At 33.0% G+C, this 13,306-nt stretch overlaps 1 protein-coding gene across 1 annotated transcript in view; it reads left to right on the top strand.

Annotated features, from left to right (window-relative positions):
* Positions 1-7,911, top strand: part of LOC148942445 (protein TANC2-like) — an 80,528-nt gene extending 72,617 nt beyond the window's left edge. The window contains exon 4 of the mRNA XM_089103140.1: positions 7,699-7,911. The gene's annotated coding sequence lies outside the window, so the exon portion shown is untranslated. The remainder of the gene's footprint in view (positions 1-7,698) is intronic.
* The last annotated feature ends 5,395 nt before the right edge of the window (positions 7,912-13,306 follow it).

The raw sequence follows: 13,306 nt of genomic DNA, 5'->3' as shown, positions 1-13,306 counted from the left end.
GAAGCATTTGGTCAGAAGCCTAGAGATAGAGGAAACGCTCTAAGTTTTTGGGTAATTGTCTGATATTAAAATTACTAATATGTACAATAATGACTAATATATATATAATATAACTGTTGTACTGATTTATTTTCTAAAGTATAATATGTACAATATGTACATTTGTGTTTAAGTAGGTACAATTTTGACTTATGTAAATCCTTTGGCCACCGCCAAAGGATTCTCCTAAGGAGAGGGAGCATCCTACAAGTGGGACGTGCGTTGTACTTTGTTTTGTTTTTATTTGTGTTGTAGTATGCCCCGGAGAGTAACCTGTTGTATTTGATTGTTTCAATTCATTTTTAGTTGGTAAAAAGGGAAATTATTTTTTTTTTTTTTTGAAAAAGGGAGTCTATAAGTTAGGATGATGAAAATTTTTTGTTAGATTAATTTAGTTTTTTAAATTTTCAGAGGTATAAAGGAGGAGAATATAGAGGAAGAGAAGTTTTTTGGTGGTAGTAGTTGGTTGAAGTTTGTAATTTTGTTGAATTTATTTTTTAAATAGAGAAAAATGAAGATGAAGAACCCTACTCATATTAATTTCTGTTCGTTTTGAGTTTGACTCTCTTATTTATTTTAATTTCTGTTTGTTTGGGGTTTCATTTATTTATTGTTAATGTTTCGTGGTAGTTGTATTGTTGGTAGATTAATTTATTTTAAAAAAAATAATAATGACTAATGTATACAATATAACAGTTCTACTGATTTAATGTTTTTAGTATAATATGGAAATATGTATTTAAATATTTACAATAATGATTAAATTAAAAAAAAATAACTGATTTACTGATTTAATGTCTTATGTACAATGTAGTTGTGGTGCCTGGTTGTGCTTCATTGACCAGCTTCATTGACCGGGGTCTATTTGGTTTTTTTTTTTGTTGTAAATATGTTTTCTCGTCAAACTCAATAATTTCAAGTAGTCTCTTGCTTCACAAATTTAAAATAGCTAGTTGCTTACTAGCAATAAAATAAAAGTTCAAAGTAGGGATAAAATCCTTTTTAATAGACAGTGTTTTAATAGACTACCGTCATCAGCAGTATAACTGCTTACTAGCAGTAAGCACATTCATTATCCGGTGTTGTATGTATCGTGATAATCTGTTTTAAAATAAGGGTTTTAAACATATGGTCTATGGGCCATGAATCACCCCAAAGCATTTAGATGCCAATGGGGGTAGTCCAAATTTTCTTATGTGACTTATTTTTCACACTAATATTTGAACTTGATCGATTGGTTGTGGGCTATATATATTTATAGCCCACCTGTGGGCTCCATTGATTGTTTTGAATCCGTTATCTATTTGATTATTAAAATAACCAAAATTTAATTGTTTTCACAAAAGTCTTCTTCTCCGGCATCCAGAATTAGATGTTAATTAGAACTATTTGTATCAACTTTAACTTTGTCGTAGCTTGTAGGGTTGAGCTGTTGGGGCTAATGCAATCGTTTTTCAGCTAAACAAATTTAGGGCTCTTGGGAGTGATTGTGAAAAAAGGAAGAAAAAACACGCATCACTGCTACTCATGCAAAAAGTGATTTTCTTTGTATTTCAATACGGGGAAGGGGGAGGGGACTCAAAACCTGGAATTTAGGGTTGTCGAACTTGGTGATTGCGATATTATTTTTATTTCGACCCGCCGCTGTTTTTGTGAGTTTTCAAGTTTTCAAACACAAAAACCAAAAAAATATACGTCTTTGGATTTTGAAATACTATTACCATGACAGTTTCATCGTTAGAGGCTATATTTAGCTTTATCTTTATTTTGATTGCACTGTTTCTGCTTTTTTTCAACTCTTTTTAGTAGAATTTAGCTTAATTCTTGTGTTTCAAATCGTTACTGAAATTTTAAAGCTCTATAAAATTATTTATAAGGGGATTTTATAGTTAAAATTAGACAAAGCTAAAAAACGAAAGTTTCGAAAATAGCATATATATATATATATATATATATATATATATATATATATATATATATATATAAAGATAAAGATCTTCCAGAGCCATTGCTGCCACATATGGTGTCAAAATAAACGTTTGGTCGCTTGTAGAGTATCAATCCTTTGCAATTGGGTAAAACCTCATATTTGAAAAAAAAACACCAAGTACAAAAAAGAAAAAAAAAACACAGAAAAAGAAACAAGCAAGTACGAAAAGATAAAAAGAGATCGAAACAGATGCCGAAAGCAAAAATTCAAAAGCTAAATCTCAAAACTAAAGATTACAGCAACTAGAATTTGAAAAAGCTAATTGCCTGAACATTTTTGTCGTTTTTGTATCTTTTTGTGTATTTAGTATCTAGTTGATAACCATACATGCATAGGGCTGGTAACCATATATGGCTGTGTAATGGTTTTTCTTCGTTTTTATTTTCGGAAGTGTCAGATATTCTTTCAGATTATTACTTGTTAACCTTTGAATGCCAGAATTTTATTTTTAATTGCCATAGAAAATTTTTATAGACAACTAAACTTTGTTTTCTAATGTTATTCCAAAAGCTTTAAATTTAAAAAATAAAAAAAGTAGGCAACGATCAGTTCCTGATCCAAAAAAGATTAACCTTGTTCCGCAGTGCTACTTTCCAAAAGTGTTGATGTTTTAAAGATCAAAATTTTTCTTATAGAGATTAGGTAAGGAGTGGGGTACAATATAATGAATTCTCCTTAAATCTGTACATTTTTTGTTTAATTTGCCTTATTTTCCTGTTTTCATGAAAATGTCCTCCTCTCGAAATAAATTACTTTTTTTATGCCTTTTTGAGGGGTGTGAAAATTATAGATATTTTAACCAAGCTCTCTCAAAGACAAATCTAAAGACAAGGCTAAATCTGCAAAAGTTTTAGAAACAGAAAAAAAAACAGAAAGAGAAAGAAGCAAACAAATAAATAAAACAACACACACACACACAAAAAAAAAATCAAAATAGATGTCAATCAGAACAAATTTAAAAAGCCAAACCATAAAACTGAAAAATGAAACAAATAAAAAAATCAAACAAAATAATTAGCTAAAAACTCTTCTTTCGTGGAATAAACTACGATGCAGGTATATTTTAATTAAATATTTAATGTATAGAAGTGGTTAGGTTTGGAATTTAATATAATGCGTTCTGGGCGGCCTGCTTCACCTAATTGTTGGTGTAGTTTCCATAATTTTGTTACTAAACTATTATATTTTCATCATATTTGGGTTTATATTATTATGATTAACCTAACTTCAAACAAAACTTTTTGAGTGTGTTTTGCATTGTTAACAAGTTCCTTTTTATGTTTTTCCTCTTATGTCATGTGTTTGTTTTTATCTCACTGAAAGTTCAAATCCTACTTCTACGTTTCACTATTCTTATTGTTTTCATTTTATTTTTATATTTAACTATATATTTATACTTAATTTATATTTTAACTGTATATTTATATTATAACCATATAGCCTACTATTATAACTATTTTTATATTTAACTATATATTTTGTATATTTAACTTTATATTTTAACTATATATTGATATTATAACTATATATTATTTTAACTATATATTTTAACTATATATCTATATTTTACTATATATTTTATATATTTAACTGTATATTTATACTTAAATTTATGGTTGGCGACGCGGCAATTGCTTTCCGCCTTTCCTCCACAAAATTCACCCAAAATATTCACCCACAAAAACGAAACGTTTCCATCAGACAACGTGAAGTTCTGCCAAAACAGCATAATTATCAGAGGCAACTATTATTAACTATTACATAATTATCAGAGGCATCTTTAACATAATTATCAACTATTATCAGAGTCATCTATAACATAATTATCAACTATTATCAGAGGCAATGCTATAGCGTTGCCCATAGTAAAGGCCATAGTTACTTTTCGTGAATCAGCTTCAAATGATAATTTTCTCTCATTAGTGAGTTTTTTTTTCAAAATACGTTTTTAAATTTCGGTTACCTTGGGTTGGGGTTCGCTCTATGATAGGAGTAAAAAGCTGCAGTCATGGTTTGAGTCAAATTATGCTGTTTTGGCAGAACTTCACGTTGTTTGATGAAAACATTTCGTTTTTGTGGGAGAATATTCGGTTCGTTTCTGTTTTGGATTAAATAAAAAAAAACAATTTTTTTAAACTGAAAGTAAGGAGCGACATTAAAACTTAAAACGAACAGAAATTATTCTGTATATGAAAGGGACTGTGCCCTCCTCAACGCTTCGCTCTTCACGCAAAAGTTTGACTTTCTTACAACTCTTTTTTTTAAACAATAAAAGCTTTAGCGTAAAGAGCGAGGCGTTGAGGAGGGCACAGCCCCTTTCATATACAGAATAATTTCTGTTCGTTTTAAGTTTTGATGTCGCTCCTTACTTTCAGTTTAAAAAACTTGTTTTTTTTATTTAATTTCTGATCGTTTTTTAGTTAATGCAGCTTTTATTTTGGCTCGCCGGCATTGAATAAGTAAACAAAATTTTCATAAAAAATTTGCTTTTCTTTTGCTAAATGGCTGTCTCTAAATTTGGTTCTGACGTAATTTACAAATTAACTTACGTAACGAACTTCTATATTCGTATATTTTTCTTCTGGCAAAAAATACACAATTGCAGATTTTTGCAGATATGAGCTTGAAACCTATGTTATAGGGTTTTCTGATACGCTGTATCTGACGGTGTGATTTTCATTAAATTTTTTTCACTTTTAGGAGATATTTCCCCCCTCTGTAAAAAATCAGGTAAATTTTCTCAGGCTAGTAGCCTTTGATGAGTAATACTAAACTTAATAAAATTCATATATTTAGAATCAGCATTATAAGCCCATTCTTTTGATACATTTATTGACATCAAAGTTCCGTTTTTAAAAGTTTCGATTACTATTGAGCCGTATCGCTTGTTTTTTTTATTGTTTTTTTTTATTACGTATATGTTATTACGTATATGAAGGGGTTCTCCCCGTAGTCAATAACAAGCTCTTTACGTTAAAAGTTAAAAAAAAATTTAATTCAAAAAGACCAGAATCACAAAGGCCGTTTAATTAGAATAGATAGCTCTTTCGAAAGCACTAAAAAAAACTGTAGCGTAAAGAGCGTGGTATTGACTTGGGGGAGAACCCCCTCATATACGTAATAATTTATGTTCATTTTAAGTTCTAATGTTGCTTCTCACTTTCAGTTGAAAAAACTGTTTTTTTTAATTTAATTTCTGATCGTTTTTTAAATAATGCTTGGAAATCTGGCACCCCCTTCATAGAAATGTCCCTTGCCCCAAAGAAACATCCTCCATGGAAAGATTCTCCCGAGTAACCCCCTCCTCCAGCCCCCCTCCCCACCAGAAAAAAATTCTTCCTGGAAATGTCTGTATACTTCCCAATAACCAATACAATATGTAAGCAATGGGCAAAGTTCATAACTTACAGCCCTTCCCCTGGGAACTGTGGCGAATTAAGTTATATTAAAAGACATATTTATTTGATTTTCGACTATGCTGGACAAAATGGCTATCTCAAAATTTTAATTGGGTGACTTTGAGAAAAAAATAGGCGTGGGAGGGGGCCTAGTTGCCCTCCATTTTTTTTGGTCACTTAAAAAGGGCACTAGAACTTTTAATTTCCGTTCCAATGAGCCCTCTTACGATATTCTAGGACCACTGGGTCAATATGATTACCCCTGGGTAAAAAAAAACAAAAAAAAACAAATAAACACGCACCCGTGATCTTTCTTCTGGCAAAAAATGCAAAATTTCACATTTTTGTAGATAGGAGCTTGAAACCTCTACAGTATGGTTCTCTGATACGCTGAATATGATGGTGTGAATTTCATTAAGGTTCTATAACTTTTAGGGGGTCTTTGCCCCTTTTTTCGAAAATCAGCCAAATTTTCTCAGGCGCGTAACTTTTGATGGGTAAGATTAAACTTGATGAAACTTATATATTTAAAATCAGAATTAAAATCTGATTCTTTTGATGTATCTATTGGTACCAAAATTCCGTTTTTTAGAGTTTCGGTTACCATTGAGCCGGGTCGCTCCTTACTTACAGTTCGTTACCACGAACTGTTTGATTCCTTTTTCCGCTGGAAAATAAGTCTTCAAATAGTCATATTTTGCTGATTCTAAAAACTATACATCACTTCCGTAATCGCTACTAATAAATCACTAATAAATCCGTAATCGCTACTAATAAATCACTACTAATCGCTATCACTACCTGTTCTCTACTGGTCACCTCGACTTCACTTCACACAAGGGGGGGGGGGATAACTTGAAGAGTGGAAACTGGTGGAAGTGCTGAAAAAATTACCAATGCCTGCTTGGCGTTCCTTGGCGTTGTTTAGTTTGATAATAAGGCGAATTTAGTGCAATTGGCAAAGTTACAATAGTAATAAGGATCTGATCTCGAAGTCTGTATTTTCCTGAATTATATCAGATAAACTACGATTCTTGACTGCTAAGGTCGTTACGTCGGCCATGCAGTGTGTTGGTACAACCGAGTTCGATTTCTGTGTCCCGTATTTCCAAGCTAAATTCAAACCCACTGCGCCACCGCAGGATTCTCAGCTTCTGAAAAAAAGCACAATTCCGAACTTTGCAAAAAAATACAAAAAACTTTAATGCTAGATGGCGCTGGAGATGCTTTAGACTCTAGCGCCAGTCTCCACTCTTATAAGATTAGTTACCCATATTCTATGAAAAAAAAAAAATGGAAGAAAGAAAAGAAGGAAAATTCTCGTTATGAAAAGTCCGTTGAAACTAAATAAAATCTTTCTTCACTGTTATAATCATGATCCGTTTGACCTGACTGTTGACATACGAGTATATAAATTCTGTTTATGATTCATTTTATCTCTTTACCTTGAAGCAGTACTACTTTGAATTTTGATGTTGCTGGGTTGTTTTTATTTCTTGGTCCTTGTTTTACTTTGTCTTTTTTGTTTTGTTTTTCATTGCCATGCTGATGTTTGCTTCAGCCATTGCAGTGAGTAAATATACTCTATTCTATATACATATATGCAAAGGAGAAAACCTACCGAAGCAAAATGGGTCAAAAACGAAGTATGAGTAAAAAGGAAAAATTCATCTAATGCTGAAATAGCATAAACAATTAAATTCAATGTTTGCCCAGTTCATGTGTCCGCATGTCCAGACTTTAGAATCAAAAGGTACTTCCAAGGAGGCAGATGGCTCAAAAATGCGAACCTCTTACCTCGTTTCTTAACCTCTGAACCCCCTTCATTAAGAATATCATATATTGTTGCTGCTACGCCTAATCTGCCTTTTCCAAATTTCTGAAATAATTTCCAAAAACTGTTTGATAAGCTATATTCGAAAGGAGGACAAGGAAGTTAATGTATGTTCAATTACATTTCGTTCCTCCTGATCTACATTATCCTTGTTATCTTCCCTTTGAGAATAGCTTGGCAAACTGTTTTTATCAATTACCTCAGACGTGTAAATACAACAGGGGCAACAGCAACGATATGTAGTCAGGATTAAACTTTAGAACGATCTTGGAGACTGCAAAACCTGAACTCAGGATGAAAACTAATAGAGCAAAAAAGTTAGTTTTAAAAAAACGCACAAATTAGTTGCCATATCATTAACTGCAACATGCTATTTTTGCTATTTTTATCTTTAGTAATAAAAGAATCAATGTAATGTGATAAAATAAATGTTACAGGTAACTCGTCTTCTTCTTCTGTCCGGTGGCTCCCCAGATCATATTACTGAATACAACAGCAATTCTCTTCTTTTGTGCATTTATGCTGCCAACATCGACATGGTGTCACTTTTAATTGAATTTGGTGCCACTATCGATGCAAGTAATAACGCTGGCCAGACATTTTTAATTCTCGCTTCACGGAACGGTCAATGCGATGTTGTTGGAGTTCTTATCAAACATGGAGCTAAGTTGAACTTGGCGGACAATGACGGGATGTAAGTTTATTAGAAAGACTAATTATCCATTTTTCGTTTCTTTCACTCTAATCTAAGATCTATTCTATATTACATAACATTTATTGAACTGTTTCTGGAGCTACTGTCCTTGGCACTACTCTGCAACAATGAAAAAGGTCAGTGTTGCAAGCCATTGCACAAGCGGAGTATGTTGAAGAATTCGTAATATTTTATGCACAATATCGTGTTAGTTTTAAGCTACACTTCCCTACTACTACTAACAACTCACCGTAGCACCAGGCTGCCTGAGGTCAACACAGCTACGTACGTTACTCCACTTCCCAATCTCCTCCACTTCCCTGCAAATTATAAATATCCAGATCTTTGTCCTTTTCTAGGCTTTTCCGTCAAATATAGTTCCTTTCTAAAGCTTTTTTTGTAAGGTTTCTTTGTAACGGTTTTTTATCACGCCAAAATCGATACCTCAAAGTCAAAACAGATACATTCAAAATAAATCCGAAAAGAACATCTTAAACTTTCGGGTGATTGCCCATTGAGACCTATTTAACTTTGTCGTAGCTTGTAGGGTTGGGCTGTTGGGGCTAATGCAATCGTTTTTCAGCTAAACAAATTTAGGGCTCTAGGGAGTGATTGTGAAAAAAAGAAGAAAAAAGACGCATCACTGCTACTCATGCAAAAAGTGATTTTCTTTGTATTTCAATACGGGGAAGGGGGCTCAAAACCTGGAATTTAGGGTTGTCGAACTTGGTGATTACGATATTATTTTTATTTCGACCCGCCGCTGTTTTTGTGAGTTTTCAAGTTTTCAAACACAAAAACCAAAAAAATATACGTCTTTTGATTTTGAAATACTATTACCATGACAGTTTTATCGTTAGAGGCTATATTTACCTTTATTTTTATTTTGATTGCACTGTTTCTGCTTTTTTTCAACTCTTTTTAGTAGAATTTAGCTCAATTCTTGTGTTTCAAATCGTTACTGAAATTTTAAAGCTCTATAAAATTATTTATAAGGGGATTTTATAGTTAAAATTAGACAAAGCTATAAAACGAAAGTTTCGAAAATAGGCCTAGTATGAAAGGACCTTGACACACCCTTCCAAAATAAATAGCTTTCAAATAACTATATAAATTTATTATACATATTGAGACTAAAATACATTAAAAATGGTTAGTTTTTTTAATAAGACAGTGAAAAATGAAAAAAATCTCTTTAATACGAAAATAATAATAAAAATTTGAGTTTTACGACTGTAGATCCGGAAGGCTTTATCCACCAAAAAAAACCTAAACAAAAACGAAAAACAAAAAACATAAAATGAAAAACAAAAACATAACAAGAGCAACAAAGTGAACGCTATACAAAAAAAGAAAACCAATAGGGTTTCCAATGTCTCAAAATTTTTATGATGGTTTACATATTTTTTTTTTTGCGTTTTACATTTTGATCAACCAATTGTAATCTGAAATTACAATACATTGTAATCTATTTTTGCCTTTTTTCGAAATTGTGTCCCTACCCCCCAAAAAAATCAAAGCCTCTCATAGAAATGATCAAAACTTGCTAATAAGGTTTGGCTCTTTTTAAGTAAGACATGGGTGTTCACTATATTGAAAAGGAATTGGGAATAAGGGGGGGCTTACCCCCCCCCCCCCAACTCCCAATCCCCGCTTTATATTTTTATAGATACCTTTTTGGTATTTTCATTAAAATTTGAAACATAAAAATGCCCCCCTCCCCCATTTTTGACCCCCCTACTTTTATATCTTTCTTATAAAAGGAAGCCATCCTTAGGCACATAGAAAAAACGCGTCAGATCCTGTCTGTCATTTGGATTGCACCAAATACTTCTTGCGAAATCGGCTGTCCTAGGTAAAGAAACGGGATGATTGGTACATCCGTGTTGCTAAAAAAATGGAATTTAACGGATTTATGGACAAGGGATTTTCCTGACCGGATGGTCATATTTACCCAATGATTTGGGGTGATATTGCGATAAAATTACTTCATTTTTTTAATTTTTTTAGCGACTGCGACAGATCTACTTTCACTGATTTTACGTCATAAATTTACTTCAGTCCATTTACCCAATACAAAAGTTCCCCCTCGATCCCTCCTCCATACGCAACACCCCTAGTTTTATGACCTATGCTCGGTCCAGCAGTGGTAGAAAAGGCTTGACACGGTACAAGAAAACTAAGTACATCTTTGATCCAAAGCGCCCTTTAGTGCAGCATAAAAAAAGTAATTTATTTCGAGAGGCGGAGAATTTCGCCTCTCTTTTGGTGGTGTTTTTGGTGGTACTTGGTGTTTTTTTTCAAATATGCAGTTTTACCCAATTGTAGTGGATTGATACTCTGCAAGCAACCAAACGTTTATTTTGACACCCTATGTGGCAGCAATGGCTCTGGAAGATCTTCATCTTTATATATATATATATATATATATATATATATATATATATATATATATATATATATATATATATATATATATATATATATATATATATATATATATATATATATATATATATATATATATATATATATATATATATATATATATATATATATACTTGGTGATATGTTTACCTCTTTACTCTCGTTATCTACGCTACAGAGGGTGATGGGAATGGAAGAAAAAGCTCATTGCTAGGCCAAAAATTATTCAGATTTTCTCAACGGATAATTTGAACCAATTTGAAGGGAAGGGGGACTCTGGACCCCCTCAATGTGCATTCATATGCAAAGGTAAATTGGGAATGCATGTAACTTGTGAAAATAATCGGTTGGAAACTGGTAATTTATACTAAAATTTAAAGAAATAAAAGAGCAAATTGTAAATATCTTGATGCTTTTGAGAGACCAAGATCGGTTCCCTGCTCATATGTACGTGTCTTTGTTACAATAGGTCTATATGCTTCTTTGTGTATCTAAAGCATATGCCTTAAAATAGACATGTAATCACATCCAGATATGAAGAGTAAAGCTTTTTGACGAAAATCAAACGCATTCAGAAGCAAAAAAAATGTATACGAGTAGAGGGAGATTGAAACTTAAACGAACAAATACTGCCTTGAAGACGTTTTCCGGGGGAATATTTATCGTTCTATGTTGTTTATTGACTAGCAAAGATTTGAAACCCCTTCAAGGATTATTGGTCCAATCCCCCTTACCCTTGTCTACCTGTCCTACAAAGCAACTAAGATGATATTGGGCGTATTTAGATCTATAGGTCGTGAAATGTTTTAGTTTCGGTTACGATCGGTCTCCTCTACATCTTAGGGATTTAATACCCCGCAATAATGTGAATACTGGATAAAGGAAATTTCTATTCATTTTTGAAGAAAAGAACGAGATACACCCTTTTGTTTTGGCTACGACAAATAATAAAATTAATTGTCCAGTCAGTAACAAAGGAAACTGAAGATTAATCCATCTCTTACCTTGTCTTATTTTTCGTCAATGTTTCTCTTAATCTCATATTCTTTTTTTTTAGAAATCCGAGGTAAAGAACCTATCTAATAACTAAACTTGAAATTATGTAACAAATTCTTTTTATTCCAGTCGTATGATTATATACTCAAATTTGACAAAACTTTATTATTGAATATATTCCATGAACCATTTTGTCAATGAATATTTGATCCTTTTCTAAAGAAAAGGATCAAAGGGTAAACTTTAATCAAGTTTAAGTTAACGATCAAAACTACGAACCTCGGGAAATTTGCCTGATATTTGAAAAAGGGAAAAAATACCTCCAAGGGTGCAGCGATATTAACGAAAATTACACCGTCAAATTTAGCATATTAGAGAACACTATTGTAAAGGTTTCCATCTCACATCTACGAAAATTTGGATTTTTGTTTAGAAGGAAGTTCGTGGATACTTAGTGTTTATTTATTTATTTTCTTAGGGTTTATAGTTTCGAGCTAATATAACCCCAGGAAATCGTGACTTAACTTATTCGAACATATACTAAAAGCTTTAGAGCCTGTTTTAATAGCCAATAAGATTCTGCCACAGCAAAATGGCATTTTCTGCCGTTTCGTGGCATCGGATTACAATTTTGATCTAAACAGGGCAGAGTTTTTATCTATGAAAAATTCCGAGGTGGCCATACGATTTGAAATTACTGAAAAACTGCACATTGAACTTTCCAGTTTTGAAGGGAGCAATAAAGTACGGTGGTGCATTTATTAATAAAGAGTCACAAATCCATATAAAATAAACTGTTAATATACACGCTTCTATGAAACTTTATCTAACTTTGTTGATTCACCTGATATTTGCTAATCAAACAGTTCGTGGTAACGAATAAGGAGCGACTCGGCTCAATAGTATCTGAAACTCTAAAAACCGGAATTTGATGTCAAGACACATCAAAGATTCGAATTATCATACTGATTCCAAAATATATAAGATCTATCAAGTCTAGTGTTATTCACCAAAAGTAACGAGCCTGAGAAAATTTGCCTGATTTTTAAAAAAGTGGGAAAATACCCCCTGAAAGTCAAGGAACCTTAAAGAAAATCACTCCATCAGATTTACCACATAAGAGATTCCTGCTGTAGAAGTTTCAAGCTCCCATTTACAAAATGTGGAATTGAAGTGACTTTTAAGTGACAAAAAGATTGGGCGGCAACTAGCCCCCCTCCCACGCCCTTTTTTTATAAAAGTCTTCCGATCCAAATTTTGAGGTAGCATAATTGAAAAATCCTATAAATATCCTCTTAGGGGTAACCTGACCCCCTACAGCCTGTGGAGAATGGGCTGTAAGTTATGAAATTGGCCCATTGCTTGCGTGTAAAATTTGGTTTGTATTGGGAAGTATATAGACACTTTCGGTAGGGGGGGGGGGTGGATTTTTGCTTGAAGAAGGTTTCCATAGGGAGGGAAATTTCCGGGGTTGAACTTTCTAGGGGAAATTTACGCTGGGGGGGATTTGACAGAATTTTTATATGAAATTCTTTTTATTTGTTTACTTTCTCTTTGCAAACTTAATTTGGCATGTGGAGATGCTCCGGGGGAAAATTTCAGCTGGTTTGGATTTCCGGTAAAAAAAAAATACACGGAAGGGGGGAGTTCTGGAGAGATCGGAAAAACGATTAGAAATGAAAGTGTTTTTCAAGTCAAACTATGCTAAAGACAATTTTTTCAGGCTTAATCGTCCGCAAGAGATTTTACGGAGGGGGGGGATTGTCAGAGAGGATGAAATTATCCAGAAAAAATTTCTGGAGGGGGGAATTTTACGTGGAAGTAGCTTTCCAAGGTAGAGTTTCCCGTGGAGGAGGAAATTTTCCGTGGAGCTTCCCGTGAAGAAGGAAATAAACACGGATGCGTGTTTATTTTTTTAGTCAGGGGTG

The sequence above is a fragment of the Artemia sp. Qi Xiang Cuo genome, chromosome 17 (genome assembly GCF_049724085.1).
Source record: "Artemia sp. Qi Xiang Cuo chromosome 17, ASM4972408v1, whole genome shotgun sequence".
Taxonomy (NCBI): Eukaryota; Metazoa; Arthropoda; class Branchiopoda; order Anostraca; family Artemiidae; genus Artemia; species Artemia sp. Qi Xiang Cuo.
Note: the sequence above shows the minus strand (reverse complement) of the source record. Positions and strands in the feature narration are given on the sequence as shown.